General features: G+C 35.5%; 1 protein-coding gene across 4 annotated transcripts in view; it reads left to right on the top strand.

Moving 5' to 3' along the window:
- LINGO2 (leucine rich repeat and Ig domain containing 2) overlaps positions 1-27,233 on the top strand; it is a 1,205,266-nt gene that overhangs the window by 670,948 nt on the left and 507,085 nt on the right. For all 4 annotated transcript variants that reach the window (XM_059924622.1, XM_059924625.1, XM_059924624.1 and 1 more), the window contains one exon: positions 16,410-16,495. The gene's annotated coding sequence lies outside the window, so the exon portion shown is untranslated. The remainder of the gene's footprint in view (positions 1-16,409; positions 16,496-27,233) is intronic.

Raw genomic sequence — 27,233 nt, forward strand, 5'->3', positions numbered from 1 at the left:
CTGGAGTAATTTTTTTTCATTTTGCTAGGGCATATCCTTGAAAATTTTTTTTTGTGTTGCTAAATAGAATATTATAAAATATCTTTAGTTTGCTCTACTACTTACTTGTCATTTTGCTGGTTATGGGATCAAGGTTTTTAAGGATATTTTCCTATCTTCTATCCTCCACTGTAACTTCTAAAATATCATAGAATAATCTAATTCTCATTACTTTGAATATAACCTGGGTTTTTTTGTAGCTTTATATAATTTGGTTTCTGAAATATGGCCACATTTCTCCTTTTCGTATCTTTCTACGTAGTACACAGTGATCCCCTTTCCATCTGCAGTCATCTTATTTTATTCAATTTAGGGATCTTTTATTTCTTCTACTTTATTTAAAATTTTTTCTCCTCATCATCTCTATAATATTCCTCTGAAAATTCTATTAAATGAGTGTTGAAACATTCTTGCTGTTAACTCTTCTGTTTTACTTTTTATTTCTTTATTATTTTGTAGTACAGTTCTGAGAAAACATCTTGCCTCAGTCTTTCAACCAATTTAACTTCACTTTGTATCTAATCGTCTACTTGTTCATTTCAAAAATTTTAGCAATTATTTTTTTTCAATTTTCTTCAGAAATTATGTTTAGAAATGTTTTTTATTGGTATGATAGTATCTTTAATCTTTGGGGATCCTAATCAAAAGTATTGACGTTGGTTTTCCTCAAATGTCTGGGATTCATCTTTCTCCTATAGAGGAATGTGGGTTGTGATTATTGGGGTATCTGCTCAGTAATTAAAAAGGAGGACAGGATGTTTACTAAGGTGAGATATGTTGATAGTGGATTTTTGTGGTGTGGAGGCACCAAAATGCACTTGAATCTATGAGTTGCCTGAGGCACAATTCTGCTTCTTCAATCCTAGCTCCAGTTCTAGTAGTCTTCCAAGTCAAACACCCACATGATTGCTCTACTCAGGGTTTCATCCTGGAACTGAAAGAGTGAGGATGATGTAAGAACAAAACAGGAAGAGGAGCAATGGCTCATGAGTGGTTAGAATTGGAGAGAGAATATGCCACTTAAGGGGAAACGCAATACCAAGAAAAGTCTGTGGTATCACAGTTTACCTTCAAGTTTGCAATTATTTACATTTACTGTCAGTAAAGAGAAGTTTCTAGAAGGTGACATACTTTATGTCACCCCTGTGGCTGTGCAACTAAAGCACCCAGTAGGGACATACAGGAAGTTATGCACTACTCTCTGACCAGTCTAGAAAGGTTGCATGAAAGAGATAGGATTGTAGGGGAGAGATCTTTTACAAGCATCTGTGGAAATGCCCTGACCATAAAGTGATGGATCCTCAAGTGAGAATGAGGTGAAAGAATGCCATTTGTTTAACAACTAATATGGCCATGTATTGGTACTATGCTAGGTGCTTGTATGTATGTCATACCATTTAATTTTCAGAAATGTACACTCATCACTTTACATTTGAAGAAAATCAGGATTAATAAATTTAAGTAATTTATCCAAAGTCATTCATCTGGTAAATGATAAGTCTTGGTTTAAGCCTGTTAATGTCAAAATAAAATAGAGGTAATTGTTCCCAGGCATTTGAATTGAACTCATTGCAATAGGAGAAGAAATTTGCCTCTTAACTTTTTACGAGCAAAAGCTAAGGGAAACATATTGATCATTGACTGTCTGGCTTCCCAAGAACTATTATCATCCAGGACTTTATCAGGTACATCCATATATACATATTGAAGAATAAGAGGTGAAAATGATATTCAAAATCCCCAGGTAAGACTGATTGAGATCTTTCTACTTCTCGATTCTGCATGTTCTACACTGAGTGCTTTCGAAAACAGGCAAAGCATCTGTCTTTGACACCAAGACTAGGGAATGGCATTCTCAATTCCTCCTCTGCATTTCCAGCTGACCTCCCATTGTTTCCCTATGACTTAGAAAAAAAGGTGAAAATTTTAGCAGCTGTGAAATGTTGGAGATGAACAACTTCTCTTTAGGATATGGATAAATGAACCAAAGGTTACTTTCTTGTGAAAGGTACACGCAAACGTTGTGGATATAGGTAAAGTTAATGTAGGTTGGTCTTCTTTCTGAAATTTAAAGATCACAAAACCCCACAAAACTCCATAAGTCTTTGAGTAAAAAAATGAGTCCTGGGGTCCTTGAGTATTTCCCAATGTTTACCTTAATCTCTACCCCACAGATTAGTATTCTTTTTATCCTGTCATTGTCATATACACGTATACTTTTATATCTCCCATGTACTAGACACCTACTGAAAAGGTTAGCCTAAATATCTATTAATATGCATTCTAAATTGAATGCTCTATGAATTCATAATTTTAAGATTTAATAGATTTGTATATATGTTGAGTGATTTTTCAAATAAGTCACATATAAACTATTTATATTAATAACTTTACTTAGAAATAGCTAGGGAATTCTTAGAGAGGGGGTAGAGAGTAGATACTACATTTACCAATATAGCTCCAAAAATTTATTATTATGTCTTCATTAGATGGCTGTGGAATGCTTAGCTGGATGCTTACCCAATATCCACCCTCACTTGACTCCAATATTGATTTTGGAAGCAGTTTGTCAGCTATAATATTTTTCCCTGGGTCCCTGACATTGAAAGGTGACCATGTGTTGCATTCTGTTGAAAGAGATTAGTTGGAAATACTAACAGCGGGATCCTCTTCATGACCAAAAAGGCAATGCCTCATTAAATAGAAGCCCTTTGCCCTTCTTCCTCTGATAATTCTCTTTCTGGCTATCTGGCTATCTGGAAGTATGGATTGTTGCCTGGAAATATGATAGGATAAAGACTACAAACTAAGGACTATGGATCCTTAGAAAAGGGAACTCTTGTGTCCTTAAAGACATACATTTTATTCTTTCATAAATTTATAAATTTATTTATTTATTTTTATCTGCATTGGGTCTGTTGCTGTGAGCGGACTTTTTCTAGTTGCGGCAAGCAGGGGCTACTCTTCGTTGTGGTGCGTGGGCTTATTGTGGTGACTTCTCTTGTTGTGGAGCACGGGCTTCAGTAGTTGCGGCACATGGGCTCAACAGTTGTGGCACACGGGCTTAGTTGCTCTGCAGCATGTGGGATCTTCCTGGACCAGGGCTCAAACCCATGTCCCCTGCATTGGCAGGTGGATTCTTAACCACTGCACCACCAGGAAAGTCCCACCTGGGGAGCTTTTAAAACACACACTTCTAATTCACCCACCTTTAATTAATCAGAATTTCTTGGAGTGGAGAATGGAAAATTTGCTTTCTAATAAGCTCTTAAGCTGATTCTTGTACCACCAGTTAGAAGCAGCCTATGGTCTGTATTTGAGAATAGCTGCCTCAATATTTCTAAGCCTAAGTATTGTTTTCTTTTCTTAAATTCCTGCAACATCAGCTTGTCTTGCCCTCATGTTATAATGGGACATGAGTGTTACTTGTTCCCTTGGGTCTGCTTTCTATGTGGAATCTTTAACCATCTAACTGGGATGGGATTTGAAAATAGCATACCTCTTTCACCATTGTACCAATCTGGAACTTTGCTGACTACTTTGATGCTGTTAGAAGACTAAATTCAGTACTCCCTTGCTTGTTGATTTTATTAATGTTCATTATCCTGCCTTATTTGTGAATATTAGTGGTATGGGAGGAATTCAATCAATCCAAAAATGGCCAAACATAGTGGCCCAGTTACCCTGTTTCTCTATGGGATTCTTGAGAGAGCTGAACAGACAAAGGACAGAAAAGTATATTCCAGTTTACCACCAACTTTAAAGAGAAAAGTGTATTCCACTTTAATACCAACTTTGGGTCCAGACACAAGAGGAACTCTCAAAAGATGACTGAGTAACCCTCTAACATGCTCTCTAGAATAGTTTAATTATCCATTTCCTCTGTGAAACACACTTGCTGTTGCCCTGGGCACAGCCAGACCTCACTCTCTAACACACAAGCATTTCTGCTGCCACCAAGAGTCTGTTATGTCTGCTTTGTTTGTTCAAAAACCTTAGATGTTAGCTGTTCTTATTACTGATATTGCATAATTTACATAAACTTTCTATAAATTAGTGAAATGTATATGGGGAAAAACTCTGATTATTAAAACTAAGTTGAACGCTTTGAAAAACCACATAAATGCAACTTATTTTTTATTTCTTGGTTCTTTCACTGAAGACACGCCTTTGTTCAATATACTTTGCAAGGAGTGCCATCAAAGGGTGAATTAAAGCAGAATGAGGAGTATAATATGTGCTCAAAATTGTTCTAAATTTTTGTTCATAGTCCATTCCTTAAACTAAAATTTTTAATTATTCTTCAATTTACTCATCCTTTTAGTCCATGAACATGCACTAGTGTAAGTAGAACATTTAACTCAGAGATTCCCTATCTTTACATTGAGCTTGATCACCAAGGCTTAGAGAGGGAGAGTTCTTTTACCAGAACCCTTCCCCAGAAATTCTGGATATCACTACATATCTTTAAATTCTCTTCTTGATGATTTCTCAAGATTCTAGAGGCACTCCCAAATATTTGTCAAATTTATAAAAAACACAAGAACCTTAAGAATCCATACTGATTGTAATTCTCATCCTCACAACCCATGCAGCTTTTCACTACTCAACACCATCCCCTTGGAAAAGGTAGAAAAAAGTTTTATCCTAGTAAACTAACTCTCATTTGGTTTGATAGAAAAGAATATGTACACGTACAAATTCGATGTCTGCAGGGCCGTACTTAAGAGTATACTTTGGAGCCGTTAAGTAGGAGTAACTGGGTTTTGGTTTTTTTTTCTCTTATGTTGTTTTTTAATCTATACACCATGGGTCGTATTAATAACTGAGAACCCTCATCAAATAGCTAACCTTTATTGACTGAGAGCATCTTGGTAAATTAAGCTGAAAGAATATTCCATCATTCCCCTCCATAATTAATGAGTTTGGGTTAATGGCTGCAGCAGCAGTATTTAACATTTATGCCACATCAGCAATAAATTAGGATCAAGCCTGAATGCAGCTCACTGCATTCCCAGACTTGAGTTGTCACAGGACATAGAAGATTAAGATTTATGCTGCTGCTTGTATTAATCTTTCTTGTGGGTATATTATGGATGTTTGTATATACTTTACTGAATCTTCCACTGGGCAATTTGGTATTTCCCACACATTTTATGTGGGTTGAGAAGGAGCAGAGGGTGTTTCATGGGAGTATTGATTATATTGAATTAGGTCTCATAAGTTTGGCTTTCAAATACTTTTAGACAAATTTCCTTAAAAATTTCAGTTTAAGAATTATCATGCATATGACCCAAACTCTATTTAGTGACTTCTAAAATAATCATATAAGGCTTGTTGAAATAGGATCAACTTATGCTAAAACACATTACCTGTATTCCAGAAATACTATAATGTATTCCTCCAAATTGCAGTGGTGGAAGGAGCATACAAAAAAAAAAAATTTATCAAAAGATTCCAATGTTCTATGCACTCTTCGAAGATAGCCTGCTTCTGGAAAGGCACAGAGGATGAAACAAAGACAGTTCCCTGCAACAAAGGGACCAGTGTCTGTCTCCACAATAATGTCTGCTGGATTAGTGAGCAACTTTTACTTTGTCTGGGCTTTCTTCCAATAGGAAGGTATAGGTTTCCAGCCTATACCTTCCTATTACACTGACTTGATGTCACCTTCCTCTGGAACTGCTCCTGCCTTCTCTGCTTGGCACTGAGCATGTTGAATAGTTTCTCTATATGTCTCAACTAAGCCTGTACCGTCAGTACACAGAATATTAGCACCTTCCAAAAGGGAGTCTGACTTTATATTTCAACTCCTCGGGGAATGACTATAAACTCTGTCTCCAGCCCACAGATTATGATTTTATATTATTACTTTTTATTCTTTTAAAAATTCCACTAAGCGCTTTGTTCCTTGGAACTTGGGGTTGGTTTCATGAGTTAAAGGAGAGTCAGCACAAGATATCTTTGTGAGGTTAAAGGAGTATTTGGTTGGAGGCCTTGTATCACCAGCACACTGTTCAGTATAAAAGGAGAAAATCTTTCCTTGCATGAGGGAATACCCTTTGAAAACAGAAATTTAGGCAACAGGAAACAATACAACACACACACATGTGTACACATGAGAAGGCACATGCATGCCTATGTATCTATATGTATTTTCTTTGGGGGAGAGAAAGGGTTGGAGGAAGTTTCCAGGGATAATTTCTTGATTGTGATAAATGTATCTTTTCTCCAAGTGACACAAAGCAATTCTAGTTTTTATGAAACTCAATTACTTGGTAAGTATTTACTGAGCACCTATTACTTTGCATCAGCCACTTGTGACACACAAATTTCCAGACACTCTCATTCTGATAATGGGTCTACATTTACTTGAGTGTAAGAAATTGGTGCACAGAATCTTTTACTTGTCTCCATTGTGCCTGTTTTCATCAAGAAAATGACTGGGCTGAAGAACAACTAGTGCTACCTTCAAGGAGATTGTTGGAGGAAGTTAGCAACAAGACCCAACAGTTCAATTCTGCTGGATCCCTAATCAGGCATCAGAAGGGTATCCTTAAATGGATGTCTGTCCAGACACACTGGAATTGATTCTGAAGGCTCATGCCTTTGCTCCTATCACAAAATTGATCATTAAGAGCTGTGTCACTTGGCCCCATGATTAAAGTCATGAAATGTCTGTTTTACCAGTTGGAGAGGGTGCCAAAAACAAAAAGCAGTAGCCGAGTTTTTAGAATCACCCCCTCCAAAGCCAGTTGACAACAAGTTCATTTATTTTTAAATATATATCTCCTGAGTACACACACACACACACACACACATGTATATATGTATGTCAAGCCCCAAAAGTAGATATCAGGTCCCCTCCTGTTTTCACGTCTCCTTATATTTTTACTTACAACACTGCACAGACCCCATAGGAATTGTAAAACCTCACGGTTGATTGTTATATCTTGTTAACTAAGCAGGGTGGGATGTTGTGTGTACAAGGAGCTGCTAAAATCCTCTGTTTATATTTGGATCCTTATCCAGTGATTCTGTGTTTCAGAGTTATTGTGTGCAGTGCTGCATAATTTCTAGATCAGTGGAGGGCTCTTTAAAAGCTTGATCACTCTGACTAGTTTGTAAATAGTCCTTTCTCCCAGCTCATCACCTGCCCTGTCTCCTTCCATCTCCTTCATGAAGGCCTTTCCATCTTATTAGGCCGTGTTGATCTTTCTCTCCTCTGACTTCCATTATCGTTTATTGTCATCAACATTTGACACTCATATTTTTACTGCTTTAAATGAAGTATCTTTAAATGTAGTAACTAGACTGTAAGTTCTTCAAGGGAAAGAGCTGCAATTTTATTCCTTTGTATCATCCATATTGTCAAGCACTGTGATATGCTCACGTATGCACAAAGGTAAGTTGCTAGGTGAACCAACAAATGAATATGTAAATAGGAATACGGTGGAACTGGCAAAACATTTTCTCAGATCTTATTGAAGATGAAACTATTTACAACTGGGCTAAATTATAAACAAAGACATGACTCCTGACAAACAAGAAGTTTTGAAACATTGAAATCTCTCACCAGGACAAATTATAGTTTACATAGAATCTTAGAGATATCTAGTTCATTTGATGATTGTATTAGGATTCTCTAGAGAAACAGAATCAATAAGATATATATATATACATATATATATTATATATATACATATATAATATATATATGTATATATATATATCTTATATGTATATATATATATAGAGAGAGAGAGAGAGAGAGAGATTTATTACAAGGAATTGTTTCATACAATTATGGCAGCTAGAAGTCTCAAAAGCTGGTTTCTGCAAGCTGGGAGACCAAAGAAAACCAGTGGTATAATTCAGTCTGGGTCTGAAGGCCTGAAAGCCAGGAGTGTGAAGGGTAGGAAAAGATCTATGTCCCATCTCAAGCAATTAGGCAGAAAGGGCTGAATTCTTTCTCCAACTTTTTTTTCTATTCAGGCCCTCAACAGATATGGTGATGTCCACTTGCATCAAAGAAGGCAAACCACTTTACTAGGTCCACCAATTCAAATGCTAATTTCACCAGAAATACCCTCACAGACACATCTAAAAATAAGGGTTAGCCAAACATCTGGGCACCTCATGATCTAGTCAAATTGACAGGCAAAAATCACCATTACAGTACTGAAGAAACTGAAAACCATGTATGTTAGTGACTTGCCTGAGGTTACTTAGCTGGCTAAGGGGAGAGTCATGACCCAGGTCCTTTCTCTGACAAAGAGTCCAACATTTTGGAGGTTTAGCAGACAATATAGACAACTGAGTGAGTGTTGCCTGTGGGTCGCAAACAACACACTATAGACAACATTCTCTCAGGTACTACTCTGCAACACCACTAAGCTTAGACTTGAATTTTTTTTTTTAATTAATTAATTAATTTATTTATTTTTGGGTGTGTTGGGTCTTCGTTTCTGTGCGAGGGCTTTCTCTAGTTGCGGCGAGCGGGGGCCACTCTTCATCGCGGTGCGCGGGCCTCTCACAATCGCGGCCTCTCTTGTTGCCGAGCACAGGCTCCAGACGCGCAGGCTCAGTAGTTGCTCTGCAGCATGTGGGATCGTCCCAGACCAGGGCTCGAACCCGCGCCCCCTGCATTGGCAGGCGGACTCCCAACCACTGCACCACCAGGGAAGCCCCCAGAGTTGCATTTTTTATCCATTAATATTCTAACGGTTAGTTCTTTGTCTACTTTTGTGAAGTGGAAATTTTCTTTAAGTTTAGGTCTCATCACTCTTCACAGATGAGAGAAATTTATCATTATTCTCTGGGCGTTCCGTTTCTGCTAGAAGCTTCAGAAAAGTCATAGGATGTTCAAGATATTTTAAAAGGAGACATTGACAAATGGAAGTGTATCCAAAAGAAGGTGACCAGACTGGTGAAATGTCTGGAAACATGTCATGTGAGGAATGTGTCTGTCATTTTATGTTCAGGAAAGTGATGATGTTGAGTCGGAAAGATGCTCCATGTCCCTGCAGGGCAATGATAACTTCCTTCAATTATTTGAAGAGCTGCCATGTGAATCTAGGATATTTTCTGAATATCTAGAGGGCAAAATTTGGACCAATGTGTGACAGATACAAGGAGGCTGGTTTCCACTGCATGTAAACATTCTTATCCAATAGTTTGAGTTGTTGTTTCAGCTCCTTTTTCATACCATTGGAGCTGCACTGGGGACCCTTGTCAACAAAAGCCAGTATCCCCATATTGAATGGGAGATAGCCTGGATGGCCCGAGTTACTTATGACTTCAAGATGGTGTGATTATCTGTCACTAAGCTGTAACCAAATGATGACAACCAAACCTCATTCAGCAATTCTCACTCACCTGACACAGGTGAAGAGCATTTTAGGAAAGATGTTGCAGTTAGAAGCCACTGCTGACACCGGAGCCCCTGATTAATTGTCAGGCTGTAGATAGAATGTAGCCTGTTATCCTGAGGTGTCCGCTTCAATTCTACCTAACTCACCAGTGTGCGAAGCTTTTCCTACCATGGTGAAACAATATACCTCTTTAGGAGGTTGTTTGTATTGATCTACATGAAAGAAGTAGAATGTATTTAAAATAAATCTTTGTCCCCCCAATCTTTGTAGGTCAACAGTAGATATTGAGTGGCTTATGTAAAACAAGTGTAATTTAATGAACTACAGCTTTGAAAGTGTTAGAAAATGAATCAAACTGTAAAATGTGCCAGAGGTTTTAAAATAAACTCATGTTTCATTGTAGCTGAAATAATGTTCACCGTGAGGCAACATATATGATAGGAATATTCTTTCATTTCTCACCTTCATTAGAATAGAAAGTACATATTTAACAGTTATTTTGAGGTTTGAATGTGACTCAAACTACCATTCTAGTTATAGTTTGTCTTTTATCTTTTTTTTTTTAATTTCACTAAAGCAGCAGTTAAAGCTCATATTTAGGTTTAATACAGATTTCATTGACCACACAAGGTCATGTTGGAACTCATTTTATTAGACCCTGCACTCGATACAAAACATCAATTACAGAGGGTCACGCTGCATCTTTCTAGCTGTCACACCAATATCTTGCTGAGTGCCATCTGCAATGTCTCAGGTTCTTTATTTTTACTGGAACTCATTTAGTTTGATCCAAGAGCTATTTCCAAAATGCCTTCAGTACACAGAAAAACACTTTATCAACAGTTAGTCCATTGCTTTGGAAATAGGAATAGCAGTAAGATTCTCTGTGGTAGTGGATATCTAGATAAATGATGATAATAGGTTTAAGGAGAAACAATATTAATTCTAAGAAAAGTTGTTTTATATTAAATGAATCTACCTGTCCTAAACTTGTGTAGGTCAAAGGAGATTTGGATACTTGGCAACTCTTAGGTTTTGAAATGCAAAGCCAATATTGGAAGCTGGTTAATTCTTCTTATATAATGTATCTGTAATTTAGGAAGCTACCACCAGATGAAAGAAATATCTTGGCAGAGCACCATAGGCTAGGTAAAAATCTTTCTTAATCTGTGCTTAAATGATCTTTATAACCTCTGATGGGCCTGCACTCTCAGTCCACACTTTACTATCTTTCCAGGTTAAAAAAGATACAAGTCTGTATTCAGAGAAAGGAAAAGAAAGTATTCCAAAAAGTGGTTAATCATGCAGTTTGGATGACAAAGAAGTTGTTTGTGGCTGTGGACTCAAGGTAGAAGATTCAACCCTGGTTTCCACTATTTATTAGCTTGACTAAAGACTTAGGGTAGTTACAACACCTCTGTGTTTCAGTAGTCTCACTTCACAGATTTACTTTAAGAATGAAATTACTCACAGTGATGAAGATCTTTGCAGTTTGCAATGCACGTCTGCATTATGCATTTGCAGAAATGAGTCTGAAAAGGTGAATTAAAGACAGTTGAAGTCTTCAAGCCCAGACTAAGGAGTTAGAAATTGGCTTCATTCTCCCCCTTTATTCTGTAGAGAAAGGGGAGCCTTAGAAATGTTTTGAAAAAGGATTGATAAGATTCTAGCTTTGATTTAGAGAATTTAATCTGGTGAAATTGGTGAAGGACTTGGTTTAGGAAAAGGAACGAAGAACATTGTCCAGGCAGTTCACTCAGCTAAGAATCGGGTGCAGTAATAGAGGCGAGGAGGTGGGAGCTGTACCTCATTATAGCTAAGAGGTAGCAATATCCTTTCTTTCTTCAGGAAAGTCCATCTACCCTCTTTCAAATTTTAGATTATGGAAGAACATCAAGGCCTGACATAAGAGTTTGGATATGAAAAAAATAAATAAATAAAATTAAACTAATGTAAGAATATTGGATGGAAAGCATGTAAGCATTTTAGGAGCAGTGAATAGAAAAGAGGCTGAAATCTAAGAAACCAGTTAGGAAGTGGTCACATACTTTAGTATTAACCCAGGGGTATTAAAATTCTCAGCTTCTTCCTCCTAGCAATACTTTCTCCTTCAACTTTGACCCCACCACACCCCAAGTATACACTTCTATATACAATGTATTTTTCTTCTTTGCTCCGATCTGAAATTTATCTAAACTATTGTCATTTTTACCCCTGTACTTGGGTCTTGCACCAGGAATTTCCTGAACAATTCCACAACTACTTTCAAAGAGAATAACTTCTGAATGGTTGATTTGGAAACATAATCAGAAATGAGATGCTTTATATTATGGAGGCATTTACATGCTTCTTTGCAAAGAAGTTGAAGAAAGCATTTGAAGATGCAGGCAAAGAAGATGAGAGATTGGCTCTCAGAAGTAATGAAGAAAATGAAAACTGGCCAGTTCTTGTTAAACTTCTTTTAGAAAGGAGCCATATTAATGTATTGGACAGAAACTATGCCTTTTCTGTGTTGTTAGAAGTTTTTGAATTGGTATTGAATCTAAGTGCAACCATTATAACCTACAATGATTATAATATCAACTCTTTGGAAATTTAAGTGAACCTCACATGAAATCATAGCAGTACATAATCTATCAAACTAGATAAGAATAATTTATTATTGGGGTTGAAATTCTGTTTTGGAAGTACTCCTATTAAAGTTTTCCCAAAATGCAGTAGTCATAATCCCCCCAAAATTCCCTTATATGGATATATGTGTGTGTGCATGTGCGTGTGTGTGTGTGTAGGTGTATGATTCCAATAGGTAAGACATGCTTCAGTAATGGCACTCATAATGGGAGAAATGGTGATTGTAGGTATAACCAATGGTGTCTGTTTCTTTAATGGAATTTGCAGACATGCTTATGAAATATATTGCTATTTGGAAATTAGCTAAAAAGGTCAGAAATAAGCATATCCTTATTATATGGGTGCACGATTGTTAAAAATTTATTTCTTTCAATATCTAGTTATTTTTCTTCCATCCTTTCAACAGTGATAAAACTCATGCTTTCAGAAAGGTCATCATCAGTAATAAAGTAATATTTAACAATGAAATAATCTTTTGCTAAGTTTTGGAAATAAGGACTAGAATCAGTATTCTGTAAAGTTTATAATGACTTTTCCTGTGCTCTTGCACATAGTTCTTATTTTAACATATTTTCTTTCAGTAAAGCATGTAATGTAAAGGTTGAGTCCTATGTTTTCTCTTGCAATATTATTGGCTGCCTGAAATATTTTCCATTAAGGAAGGTATTTACTTGATTCTTCAAAAAAATATTAATTTTCACCTTATTATAAAAATAAGGTCTAACATACTTAAATTTGAATCTCAGTTTTGCCACTTTTAGGCCATATAATCTTGAATTAATTTATCTGCCTCAAAAACTCAACATATTAATAGTTTATTTTTTAATGAGGATTATATGAATTAATACATGCAAAACATTAATATAGTACGTGACTATTAGTAAATACCTTAACACTATAACTATTATTATTAACATTAATTGATAAATTTATGAATTAAATGAGATATCACATTTTTATATGAAATTATATAAACACATATACTTAGCATGGTGTTGTAGGACTTAACAAATGGTAGCTAAAATCTGTAAGGTAAAAGTCATTGGAAATATAGAAAAAAGTGAGGAAGAAAGCAAAAGTTACCTAAAATCCTATTAGCCAGTGAGAAAAAGTCACTATTTTATTTATTTTGTTAAGTATTGTTAAATTCAAGGGAGCCTACACTAGGTGACATCAAGATAAACACTTATTTTCAAAGCAAGGGAAATCTTTATTTATTCATAATTATTGATAAATTACAAAATAAATAAGAGTAGAAGTATGTAAGGTTTGTTAAATGCTTATTTAGTATTGTTGATCTCACAGTAATGGCACTTTTTTTGAAAAAGGGAAATGTAAGTTTAAAACCCTTTATTAGTTATAGTTATAATATTTTTGCACATGGAAAGCACACACACAGGCACACAATATGAATTTTAAATCATCTGGAACTATATTCTGAATTCTTGATACCCAATATGTGGTCAATGGTTCAGCACCATCAACATAACCTAAGCCTGTGATAAATACAGACTCGTGAGTCTTGTCCTAGACCCACCAAATCAAACATCTGAGGTTTGATTAATGTGCATATAGATACCATGTAACTCATGTTCACTTCAAATTTGAAAAGCAATGTTTTAAACCATAATAATAATATTGATAATGATAATAGTAATAATACAGAAATAAAACTTATTGGGTTTACGTATTTTAGCAGAATGATTCAGATAGAAAAATACTCTGCTAGTGAAACTAATAAAGTCTTTATATGTCATTGTTTTGTGTGAATAAAAGCAAAGTGTATGCCCTGTAATAGTATTAGTGCCTCATTGTTCAAGGTTACTTCAGTGCTGTTTGAGAGTTACTGGTTTCTCTTTTGGCTTGTTATTGATCAGAGCTACAGATAGGACACAAATAATTTAGACGTCTCTAAATATTTAACCCTGGCCTATGCATACTCATAAAATTTATGCTCAAATCCAAAATTAATAGTATATGTGATATCAGTATTCCCCACAGAATGCCACACTGAGAGAGTTACAGTTGGGAACCTTTCAGAAAATAACTAATGGGTACAGTTGTGGTCTTCAGTGTGATTCTTGTTAAGAAAAAAAAATATAAATAAATCTATGTTTTCATAATGGAAATTGTTTTAATATCTCAAAAGAGCAGGCATACATACATGAATGAGTATGAGAAAAATCATTTTTTCTATGGTTTTGTATTTACTGTTTCTTTAAATGCAAGATTTCTTCCTTTTGGGAATGAATAAATATAAGGAAGAATAATTAGTTCGAATATACTTTAACGATATTATTCATTCATCCATACATTCATTAAGCAGAAATGTTTAGGAGCTACTTATTAGTAGCTAGATTCCTGTTCACATGGATCCCACATTCCAGTGAAGAAGAGAGATAATAGACAAACAAATAAATTAAAAATATGATTATAGGTTGTGATGGGAATGAAGACACTTCGTGATATCAAGTGTCACTTGATACCCCAAACCCACTTTGGGGTTTATCATCAAAACTACTTTGGGGTTTATCAAGTGGGATAAACCTCTTTGACAAAGTGGTTTTTGAACTTGAGGCGTGAAAAGGATCCAGTTGCAGAGCATTCTATGCTTGATTTCCTGAAAAGTAATGTCCTTAGGTGCTGAAGACCATGGCTTATTAGTGGAAGAGTATGTGATAGCCCAATAAAAAATGAAGGAGAACTATGTAAGGTAATATTTGAGAGGTAGGCTGTAGTCAGTTCATGTCAGAACTTGTAGGTAACAGTAAGAAAATTGGATTTCAATCAGTGCAATAGAAAGCCAATGAAGAATTTTAAGCAGAGTAGTAAAATGATGAATAATGCTATCAAAAGTCTACCCTGGCCAGAGTGTAAGCAATGGATTATAGAATGGGTCAAGAGGAGAATCAGTGAGAATAGGTAGAAAGCTTTTGCTGTCCTCTAGGTAACAGATGATGGTGGCTTCAACTGATGAAAGAAGAGAGCTGTATGGAGTTAGCTGTATTTAGGGTGCATAATTATCATGGGAAAGGAATTTATTAAGGAGGATCCCCATGTTTCTGGCTTGAGTACAAAGCAGATGTGTCAATTTCCTAAGCAGTGGGGGAAGACCTAGGAAGGCACATCAGGAAAATCAAGAGTTGCAGTTTGGATTAAGTTTGGAAGGTAGTAGATACCTTGGCAATTAAGAGAATAGATTCTGGGAAAGGCTCAAATCCTACTTTATTGGTTATTAGTAGTGGTTCTTTAATAATTTACTAAAACTGAGCCTCAGTTTTCTCATCTTTAAAAAAGAGGGAGGTTAATAATACCTACCTTATAGGGCTATTGTAAATATTAAGTTAGATATTTCCTCTAAAATGATAAGAACAGTTCCTGATACATTGTATGCAACAAAATAATAATCACTATTATAATATGATATGACTGTTATTATTGGTCACACAAGTGGCAATGTCAAAGAGGCAATCTGGTATAAAAGTATGATGTATGAAGGAAAGCGATTGACATTAATTATTTTAAGAAAGCATTTCACCTCATTACACCTTTTTGAGTTAATAAAAACTATCCTAGAATAGTATTTACTGTTTTTTGTCAACTTATCTTTCTCTCCTTTATCCTTCTCTCTTTTTGTGGATTGCAGAGGGTTGAGTAGAGTTGGGAAGTAGCATAAGAAGAGTCGTTAGGACAATGGAAAAGACATTCTAATTCTAAAAAGAATATTTTATTTCCCTTTGTCGACTTTACAGTTACTCCAAAAGTTAATTCAAACTTTGAATTCATTGACTTTAAATTTTCCTGTATAAATAGATAATAATTATTTTTGATAATAGATTTTCAGGTTCATCCAATAATTTTTAAATACTGAAGCTACAAGGAATAATCTGTGTCTTGCATGTTGACTTCATTGTCAATTTTAACCTTTAAATGTCAGGTTTATTGGCAGGGCAAAATAGTTTCTCCTTCAGATTTATTTTCTTCTTTTCTGCAAACAGCTACATTATAACAAAATACCATTTTGCCTTCCAGAGTGGAAGATTGAAAATCTTCAAATATATGAATGGCTTTGAACATGAGTTTCATTCTTTCATTTATTTAACAAAAAAAAAAGAAAGAATTTAATGAGTACCTAGGTGATAGATACTTTGTCATGTTCTGAGAATTCCAAGATAAAACGTGACAATATATTTGCTTTCAAGATGCAGAACCCGAAACATGTGAAGAAGTTTAATCCCTACTGTGTTTCTTTTAAAGCTTTATAAATCATGCTATGTAAATTTGAATTATTATTGTTCTGGTCATTAATATATGGAAACCCTTCTAGAAGCAAATATCATTTTTCTTTTTACATTTTTTTGGCAGCGGTGAAATAGGGTTATGAAAAGAGGTTCAGAGCAGAACACTGAAAGTGGCCACCACCAGCATGAGGAGACCAACAAGTCAAACTGGTAAGTGAAAAAGATGATTCATGGGTAACGCATTTACCCAATTTAATAACGCATCTCTTTTATGCGTTATTAAATCTGTTGATGCTGTTTCTCATGCAATATATCTTCATCGCTTATAAATAAAAATGAGAATGCTTCTAAAATGTAGCCTATGAAATTTATTCTCATTACTTAGAATACCTTAGGGAGGTGGTATTAGGTGGAAAAAGTCACCAATTCTGCTATAGACAGACAGAGATTTAAAGTAGCTATGTGACTCTGTGAAAGTTGCTTAATTCTTTCATTCATACTTTCCTAATTTTAAAATGGAGATTATGGTAGTTGCCTAGTTATATTTTCCTAAGAATTAAGTAAGAAATTGCATATGAACAACCGAACATTTCCTTAGCAAAGAAAAAGAGCTAAAAGTTATGACTAATATATATTGAATACATTCCGCGTGCCAAGTACTAAATACTAAATACTTCACTGCATTATTTTATTGAATACTCACAACAATCTTTAAAGATAGAAGCTATTATTATTCTCATTTTACAGATGGAGAAACAGCGCTATTAAAAGATACGTGGCCTGCCTTAAGTCACACATTGCTCCCTGAGACAATTGTTTGAATGCAGTTCTGTCTGATGCCAGAGTTTCTGTTCTTGTATTTACTCATAAAGCCAACAAACATTTATTGGGTATCTAATAAATGCCAAGCTTCTTTTAGCTGAGCTGCCATGCTATTTCCCAAATGATTTTTACTTAGACTATAACAACCATATTCTTATATGAAGTCTTATAGCTTACAAATAATTTATGAATAAGTAACTTTGTTTAGTATTCACATAATCTCTATGAAAGAAAAAGTAGGGACCATTGCTCATATCTTTATAGATGGAGAAATTGAGGTCCCAACAGGCTAACTGACCTACTGGATATAACTCAGTGCTTCTCAGACCCTGTGGTTAAGGGTCAGTTTACTGTTAATTCATTTTAATCCGTTACAGACTGAATGCTTTTATAAAATTGCTAAAAATTAATTACTAGAGAAATGAAATGATTAAAAGGTAGACACAAAATATACAAGTCCACATATTTATTATTGTCATTATCTTACAGATATATAATCACCCTAATAAATGTCTATAAAAGTTTCTAATGCTTACTCTCCATTTCCATACTCCTCATGGTGCACACCAATTAGCATGTGCAGACTAACACTAGCCTGTAAATCAGACAGTAAATCATAGCATCAGTAGAGCTAATATGAGGCAAATGTAACACTCAGTCCTAGACCTTCCATCTTCTAGCCCAAATCTTTTCATATTGCTCCATACTGCCTCAACATACAGCCAGAAGCCTGTTTTATAATCTAAGGAACAAAAAGATCAAATTCCAAATTGTTCACATGCAACCGTTGCAAGAAAACTGACAATGACAAAACATCTTAAAAGAGTTATATGAAAGAATTGACATGAAAAAAAGTGGAAAAAAAAAACAGTTGAAACTTTATAGGAATGATTTATTTTAAATTTATTTATAAGAAACCAAGACTTTAAAATTTTGATATGTGATATATTGCTGATTTTTCTCATGATACGTTTTTTTCTCCCTCTTCTTTTTTCATTATGTTTATTCTTTGAAAAGAGAAGTCAAATTGTATTTAGAAGGCTGGGTTTTGTCATTTCCTGAGCAGTGTATAGACCTTGTATAATTCTAAGAGATAAAAGTGGATCTTGACCAGCTATGAAATGAAAATGAACTCATCTCCCCAGTATACTGAAAAAGCCTGAAAATAAATGTAACTCGTTTATTTCAAAAAATACCAAAGAAAATTACAGCACTTTTGGGGCAAAGTAAAATGAACACTGAGTCAGCAATGAAAATTCACTTTGTAAGACAGGTTTGTGGCTTTCTCAGTTCTACTGAAATGGATCCAAATATTTACATGTGCTATGTTATTAATGACTATTTTTGCCATCTGTGTCAAAGTCATATTGCACAGATGTTCAGGAGTAACTTTTGGTTGTGAGTAAATATTAGAGGAAGATTGAATTTTCCTCCAAATGAGGCTGGTGGGATGGTTTTTTAATCCTAGTTTACGATGTCAGAAATAGTTGTTTTTTGGAAGTTCTACCAGCTTAACTGTGCTTGATGCAGCTTAAAATGACTATAAGGGCATAGAGAAAGATGAACATTTATGACAAAATTCAAAACTGAGACTTTCAGCCAATCTATTATTAGCTTCTGGGAAGACTCCACATTGCTAAATTGAAATTCACAGCCTGGAGTAGAACAAACCCATGGCCTTAAATAATATAGAGAGACTCTGTGTTCCTCACTTACTTTCTGCCGGCTGATTCAGAGATTCAAGATTTGTATGACTCAGAAAGCTAAGCAGCCATACCTTGGTACCTCCCTTCAATCAATGCCTTTATATCAATATCCACTTGAGGATTATCTTTCCTACTCCCTCTGAAAAGGCTAGAAAGGAAGGAAGGAAGGACTTAGGGAAATACATAGTAACCAAGGAGAAAGATAGTCCCTATAGGTGTTGCAGGTGTGGTGATAATGGGAATAGTGATGATAGTACTCTGTGTGTGTGTGTGTGTGTGTGTGTGTGTTAAACTCTATCAGATCATCAGAGAACCACAGAGTGTGGAGAGAAGGTGGTCCACCAACCTTCTAGCAGAGGTCTTTAATTTGAATGCCTGATACCAATTGGAATTTAGGCCTGAGATTGTTCACAGTTTACTCTTCAACTGTGAAGCTTAGAGTCTTTCTACTAAAAGCCATGTTATCAGTAGGACCAAGGGCTAAGGGTCAGTCTTATGACTTGTCTGTTGAAAAATACTACCCTTCATTAGATTTTATCACATTCTCAAATCTAGAAGCAAACAATAGCAACAACACAATCAAAGTCAAACAGGATCTGGATAATGATTACTTTGACATGGGAAAGGAAAGTCTCAGAGGTAAATCATATGTAGCTCAATGAGTTAATACAAAACACAGAAAAATATCTTAGAAAATTGCTTTTTAGCCTTAACACATTCATCGATTAACTTAGAAATGCAAGCCATTAAGATTGAGAAAGTTGAAATGCAAAGGATCAAAAGGAAACAGAAAATGTAATAGAAGAATTAAATCTGCCTTTGAAGGCAACAACTTATGTAATCAGATTTGTGGAAAGCAGATTGAAGAAGCCTTCTTATTGTAGAATGCAGCAGACAAGGACAATGATGAAAATTATGAGAGAAAAAAATGACCAATATGGCAAACAAATCAAATATATAGGTAATTATTCATGAAAAAAGAGAAAAAGAATAAATAACAAAGAAGCCCTAATCAAAGAATCACAAGGGAAAAAAGTCTTGTTCAAGAAAAAAAATGAAAAGCACTTTTTATCACTCTAGAATTTACTCTCTAAGATCTGAGATTCTTTTTTTGTATTGCGTGGGAATTTCCTACTTTTTAAAAGTTAGGAAAATTTAGTGGTAAATCAATATGAAAGATTATTTTGGCTCTGGTAGTTTTTTTTTTCTTCTTTTTTTAATGCTTCATGCTTCTACACTATAGAAGCTTGGTTTACTCAGATTTTTTTATTTTCCTTAAACAATTTTGATAATTTCTATTAACAGAAAAATTATCTAAGATATCTAATTATCTAAATTATCTTACTTATGCTAAGTAAGTGTCCATGTATGAATATACATATAGAAAAAAAGACTTGAAGTATATGCACAAGTGGAATAATTAACTTATTTTTATTTTTCTATTTTAATCTCATCTATGTTGTCTGACATATAATATATATATATCTCATATATAATATATGATTCATTAAAGATTTTTGTTGAAATATACTTAATAACAGTGCACAAATAATAAGTGAACAACTCAATAAATTATCGCAAAATCCACAAACATGTGTATTAACCATTCAAATTAGGAAACAGAGCGTAACCAATATAACTGGAGGTGCTCTTTTTCTTCCTAAGTCACAAATCCCAACCCTCCATAAGGTAACAAGTTTCCTAAATTCAAATACTGTTAATTATTTCACCTTTTTTTGAGTTTTATATAAATGGAATAATAGAATTTGTATTAATACTTGTTTTGTTGTGTGGCCTCTTGTTCTCAATATTACTTATGTGAGACTTCTATGTGTAATAGTAACTTACCTTTCAATGCGATATACTATTTTATCATGGCTACTTTGTGGCTGTTACTTTCTTATACTTGTCTTTTGGGGCATGTATGTGCACATTTCTGTTGGATATACAATTAATTATATATTTCTTATATGTTCACTTTTAGTAGGTACTGATACTTTCCCAAACTGGTTGTGTTAATTTACATTCCCACTGGCAGAGTGTAAGGGTTCTAGTTGCTTCACATCTTTACCAACACTTGGCAATTATCAGGGATTTTAATTTTAGCAGTCTGGTGGGTGTGTTGTAGTATCTCATTATGGTTTTAATTAACATTTCCATGATGTCTGAGAAGGGTGGTATTGCTATCTCAGATCAACAATTCCATAGGTACCACAAAATTAAAAGGCAAGTAGAAATTTAGAGGAAGTATTAAGAAAGGTGGTAACTTTATTAAGCTACAATTAATGAACATTCAGTCTAAAGGGATCTAAAATTCCGCTTTACATTAGACAATGAAAAATTGTATAAAAACATGTCATTAAATATATGCAAGCCTGGCAATCTCATCCAAATTAAAAATTCAGCTTATCAAGAGATTGACCAAGATGGCAGAGTAGAAAGGCCTTGAGCTCACCTTTTCTCATGAGCACACCAAAACCACAACTATTTGCAGAACAACCATCAATAAAAAAGGCCAGAACCTACCAGAAAAGATCTTCTTTTTTTTTTTTTTAACATCGTTATTGGAGTAAAATTGCTTTAAAATGGTGTGTTAGTTTCTCCTTTATAACAAAGTGAATCAGCTATACATATAGATATATCCCATATCTCCTCCCTCTTGCGTCTCCTTCCCAACCTCCCTATACCAACCTTCTAGGTGGTCCAAAGCACCGAGCTGATCTCCCTGTGCTATGTGACTGCTTCCCACTAGCTATCTATTTTACATTTATAAGTCCATGCCACTCTCTCACTTCGTCCCAGCTTACCCTTCCCCCTCCCCGTGTCCTCAAGTCCATTCTCTACGTCTACGTTTTTATTCCTGTCCTGCCCCTAGGTTCTTCAGAACCATTTTTTTTTGATTCCATATATATGGGTTAGCATACAGTATTTGTTTTTCTCTTTCTGACTTATTTCACTCTGTATGACAAACTCTAAGTCCATCCACCTCACTGCAAATAATTGAATTTTGCTTCTTTTCATGGCTGAGTAGTATTCCATTGTATATATGTGCCACATCTTTTTTATCCATTCATTTGTCAATGGACACTTGGTTGCTTCCATGTCCTGGCTATGGTAAATAGAGCTGCAAAGAACATTGTGGTACATGACTCTTTTTGAATTATGGTTTCCTCAGGGTATATGCCCAGTAGTGGGATTGCTGGGTCGTATGGTAGTTCTATTTTTAGTTTTTTAAGGAACCTCCGTACTGTTCTCCATAGTGGCTGTATCAAACTACATTCCCACCAACAGTGCAAGAGAGTTCCCTTTTCTCCATACCCTCTCCAGCATTTATTGTTTGTACATTTTTTAATGATGGCCATTCTGACCAGTGTGAGGTAGTACCTCATTGTAGTTTTGATTTACATTTCTCTAATGATTAGTGATGTTCAGCATTCTTTCATGTGTTTGTTGGCAATCTGTATATCTTCTTTTGAGAAATGTCTGTTTAGGTCTTCTGCCCATTTTTGGATTGGGTTATTTGTTTTCTTGATATTGAGTTGCATGAGCTGTTTGTAAATTTTGGAGGTAAATCCTTTGTCAGTTGCTTCATTTGCAAATATTTTCTCCCATTCTGAGGGTTGTCTTTTCATCTTGTTTATGGTTTCCTTTGCTGTGCAAAAGCTTTTACGTTTCATTAGGTCCCATTTGTTTATTTTTGTTTTTAATTTCCATTTCTCTAGGAGGTGGGTCAAAAAGGATCTTGCTGTGATTTATGTCATAGAGTGTTCTGCCTATGTTTTCCTCTAAGAGTTTGATAGTGTCTGGCCTTACACTTAGGTCTTTAATCCATTTTGAGTTTATTTTTGTGTATGGTGTTAGGGAGTGTTCTAATTTCATTCTTTTACATGTAGCTGTCCAGTTTTCCCAGCACCACTTACTGAAGAGGCTGTCTTTTCTCCACTGTATATTCTTGCTTCCTTTATCAAAAAGGGTGACCATATGTGCATGGGTTTATCTCTGGGCTTTCTATCCTGTTCTGCTGATCTATATTTCTGTTTCTGTGCCAGTACCATACTGTCTGGATTACTGTAGCTTTGTATTATAGTCTGAAGTCAGGGAGCCTGATTCCTCCAGTTCCGTTTTTCTTCCTCAAGATTGCTTTGGCTATTCGGGGTCTTTTGTGTCTCCTTACAAATTGTGAAATTTTTTGTTCTAGTTCTGTGAAAAATGCCATTGGTAGTTTGCTAGGTATTGCATTGAATCTGTACATTGCTTTGGGTAGAATAGTCATTTTCACAAGGTTGATTCTTTCAATCAAAGAACATGGTATATCTTTCCATCTGTTTGTATGATCTTTAGTTTCTTTCATCAGTGTCTTATAGTTTTTTGACTACAGGTCTATTACCTGTTTAGGTAGGTTTATTCCTAGGTATTTTATTCTTTTTGTTGCAATGGTAAATGGGAGTGTTTCTTAATTTCACTTTCAGATTTTTCATCATTAGTGTATAGGAATGCAAGAGATTTCTGTGCATTAATTTTGTATCTTTTTACTTTACCAAATTCATTGATTAGCTCTAGTAGTTTTCTGGTAGCATCTTTAGGATTCTCTATGTATAGTATCATGTCATCTGCAAACAGTGACAGCTTTACTTCTTCTTTTCCGATTTGGATTCCTTTTATTTCTTTTTCTTCTCTGACTGCTGTGGCTAAAACTTCCGAAGCTCCATTGAATAATAGTGGTGAGAGTGGGCAACCTTGTATTGTTCCTTATCTTAGAGGAAATGGTTTCAGTTTTTCACCATTGAGGAGGATGTTGGCTGTGGGTTTGTCATATATGGCCTTTATATGTTGAGGTAAGATCCCTCTATGCCTACTTTCTGGAGGGTTTTTATCATAAATGCTGTTGAATTTTGTCAAAAGCTTTTTCTGCATCTATTGAAATGATCATATGCTTTTTATCCTTCAGTTTATTAATATGGTTTATCACATTGATTGATTTGCATATTGAAGAATCCTTACAGTCCTGTGATAAACCCCACTTGATCATGGTGTATGATCCTTTTCATATGCTGTTGGATTCTGTTAGCTAGTATTTTGTTGAGGATTTTTGCATCTATGTTCGTCAGTGATATTGGCCTATAGTTTTCTTTCTTTGTGACATTTTTGTCTGGTTTTGGTGTCAGGGTGATGGTGGCCTCATAGAATGAGTTTGGGAGTGTTTCTCCCTCTTCTCTTGGAAGAGTTTGCGAAGGATAGGTGTTAGCTCCTCTCTAAATGTTTGATAGAATTTGCCTGTGAAGCCATCTGGTACTAGGCTTTTGTTTGTTGGAACATTTTTAATTACAGTCAATTTCAGTGCTTGTGATTGGTCTGTTTATATTTTCTGTTTCTTCCTGGTTGAGTCTTGGAAGGTTGTGCTTTTCTAAGAATTTGTCCATTTCTTCCAGGTTGCCCGTTTTATTGGCATATAGTTGCTTGTAGTAATCTCTCATGATCCTTTGTATTTCTGCAATGTCAGTTGTTACTTCTCCTTTTTCATTTCTAATTCTCTTGAGCTGGGTCTTCTCCTTTCTTTTCCTGATTAGTCTGGCTAATGGTTTATCAATTTTGTTTACCTTCTCAAAGAACCGGCTTTTAGTTTTATTGATCTTTGCTATCGTTTCCTTCATTTCTTTTTCATTTATTTCTGATCTGATCTTTATGCTTTCTTTCCATCTGCTAACTTTGTTTTTTTTTGTTCTTCCTTCTCTAATTGCTTTAGGTGTAAGGTTAGGTTGTTTATTTGAGATGTTTCTTGTTTCTTGAGGTAAGATTGTATTGCTATAATCTTCCCTCTTAGAACTGCTCTTGCTGCATCCCATAGGTTTTGGGTTGTTGTGTTTTCATTGTCATTTATTTCTAGGTATTTCTTTGATTTCCTCTTTGATTTCTTCAGTTATCTCTTGGTTATTAAGTATTGTATTGTTTAGCCTCCATGTGTTTATATTTTTTACAGTTTTTTTCCCCTGTAATTGGTATCTAGTCTCACAGCGTTGTGGTCAGAAAAGATAATTGATAGGATTTCAATTTTCTTAAATTTACCAAGGCTTGATTTGTGACCCAAGATATCATCTATCCTGGAGAATAGATCCTGGAGAATGTTCCATGAGCACTTGTGAAGAAAGTGTATTCTGTTGTTTTTGGATGGAATGTCCTATAAATATCTATTAAGTCCATGTTGTTTAATGTATCATTTACTGCTGTGTTTCCTTATTTATTTTGATTTTGTATGATCTGTCCATTGGTGAAAGAAGGGTGTTAAAGTCCCCTACTATGGTTGTGTTACTGTTGATTTCCCCTTTTATGGCTGTTAGCATTTGCCCTATGTATTGAGGTGCTCCTATGTTGGGTGCATAATTATTTACAATTGTTATATCTTCTTCTTGGATTGATCCCTTGATCATTATGTAGTATCCTTCTTTGTCTCTTGTAATAGTCTTTATTTTAATTTCTATTTGTCTGATATGAGAATTGCTACTCCAGCTCTCTTTCGATTTCCATTTGCATGGAATATCTTTTTCCATTCCCTCACTTTCAGTCTGTATGTGTCCCTAGGTCTGAAGTTGGTCTCTTGTAGACAGTATATATACAGGTCCTGTTTTTGTATCCATTCAGCCAGTCTGTGTCTTTTAGTGGGAGCATTTAATCCATTTACATTTAAGGTAATTATCCATATGTATGTTCCTATTACCTTTCTCTTAATTGTTTTGGGTTTGTTATTGTAGGTCTTTTCCTTCTCTTGTGTTTCCTGCCTAGAGAAGTTCCTTTAGCATTTTTTGTAAAGGTGGTTTGGTGGTGCTGATTTGTCTTAGCTTTTGCTTGTCTGTAAAGGTTTTAATTTCTCAGTCGAATCTGAATGAGAACCTTATTGGGTCGAGTAATCTTGGTTGTAGGTTTCTCCCCTTCATCACTTTAAGTATGTCTTGCCTCTCCCTTCTGGCTTGCAGAGTTTCTGCTGAAATATCAGCTGTTAACCTTATGGGGATTCCCTTGTATGTTATTTGTTGTTTTTCCTTTGCTGCTTTTAATATTTCTTCTTCGTCTTTAATTTTTGATAGTTTGATTAATGTATGTCTTGGCGTATTTCTCCTTGGATTTATCGTGTATGGGACTCTCTGCACTTCCTGGACTTGATTGACTATTTCCTTTCCCATATTAGGGAAGATTTCAACTATAATGTCTTCAAATATTTTCTCAGTCCCTTTCTTTTTCTCTTCTTCTGGGACCCCTATAATTCGAATGTTCGTGTGTTTAATATTGTCCCAGAGGTCTCTGAGACTGTCCTCAATTCTTTTCATTCTTTTCTCTTTATTCTGCTCTGCAGTAGTTATTTCCACTATTTTGTCTTCCAGGTAACTTATCCGTTCTTCTGCCTCAGTTATTCTGCTATTGATTCCTTCTAGAGAATTTTTAATTTCATTTATTATGTTGTTCATCATTGTTTGTTTGCCCTTTAGTTCTTCTAGGTCCTTGTTAAACATTTCTTATATTTTCTCCATTCTACTTCCAAAATTTTGGATCATCTTTACTATCATTACTCTGAATTGTTTTTCAAGTAGACTGCCTATTTCCTCTTCATTTGTTTGGTCTGGTGGGTTTTTACCTTGCTCCTTCATCTGCTGTGTATTTCTCTGTGTTCTCATTTTGCTTAACTTACTGTGTTTGGGGTCTCCTTTTCACAGGGTGCAGGTTCGTAGTTTCTGTTTTTTCTGGTGTCTGCCCCCAGTGTGTAAGGTTGGTTCAGTGGGTTGTGTAGGCTTCCTGGTGGAGGGTACTGGTGCCTATGTTCTGGTGGATGAGGCTGGATCTTGTCTTGTTGTTGGGCAGGACTGCATCTGATGGTGTGTTTTGGGGTGTCTGTGAACTTATTATGATTCTAGACAGCCTCTCTGCTAATGGGTCGTGTTGTGTTTCTGTCTTGATAGTTTTTTGGCATAGGGCGTCCAGCACTGTAGCTTGCTGTTTGTTGAGTGGAGCTGGGTCTTAGCATTGAGATGGAGATCTCTGGGATAGCTTTCACTGTTTGATATTATGTGGAACTGGGAGGTCTCTGGTGGACCAATGTCCTGAACTCTACTCTCCCACCCCAGAGGCACAGGTCTGACATCTGGCCGGAGCACCAAGACCCTGTCAGCCACACAGTAGTTCTGTGATCTTGGACCAGGCATTTAACTTCTCTGTTCCTCAGATTTCCTTTTGTGCAGCACCTCCCTGCCCCAGAGGCCCAGTCAGGTGTGAGAGAAGGGCTGTCACTCCCATGCTATGCAGGGAGGAAGCCCACAAGGCTGGCCAATCCAGATGTTTTAAAGCCTTGCTCTACTGAAAGGCTGAGTTTTCAGTATTGGAAATCATGCTTTAGTTGGCATTGGCTGTATTTTTCTACTAGTTCTTGGGTAGTT

This window comes from Balaenoptera ricei, chromosome 6 (genome assembly GCF_028023285.1).
Source record: "Balaenoptera ricei isolate mBalRic1 chromosome 6, mBalRic1.hap2, whole genome shotgun sequence".
Classification (NCBI taxonomy): domain Eukaryota; kingdom Metazoa; phylum Chordata; class Mammalia; order Artiodactyla; family Balaenopteridae; genus Balaenoptera; species Balaenoptera ricei.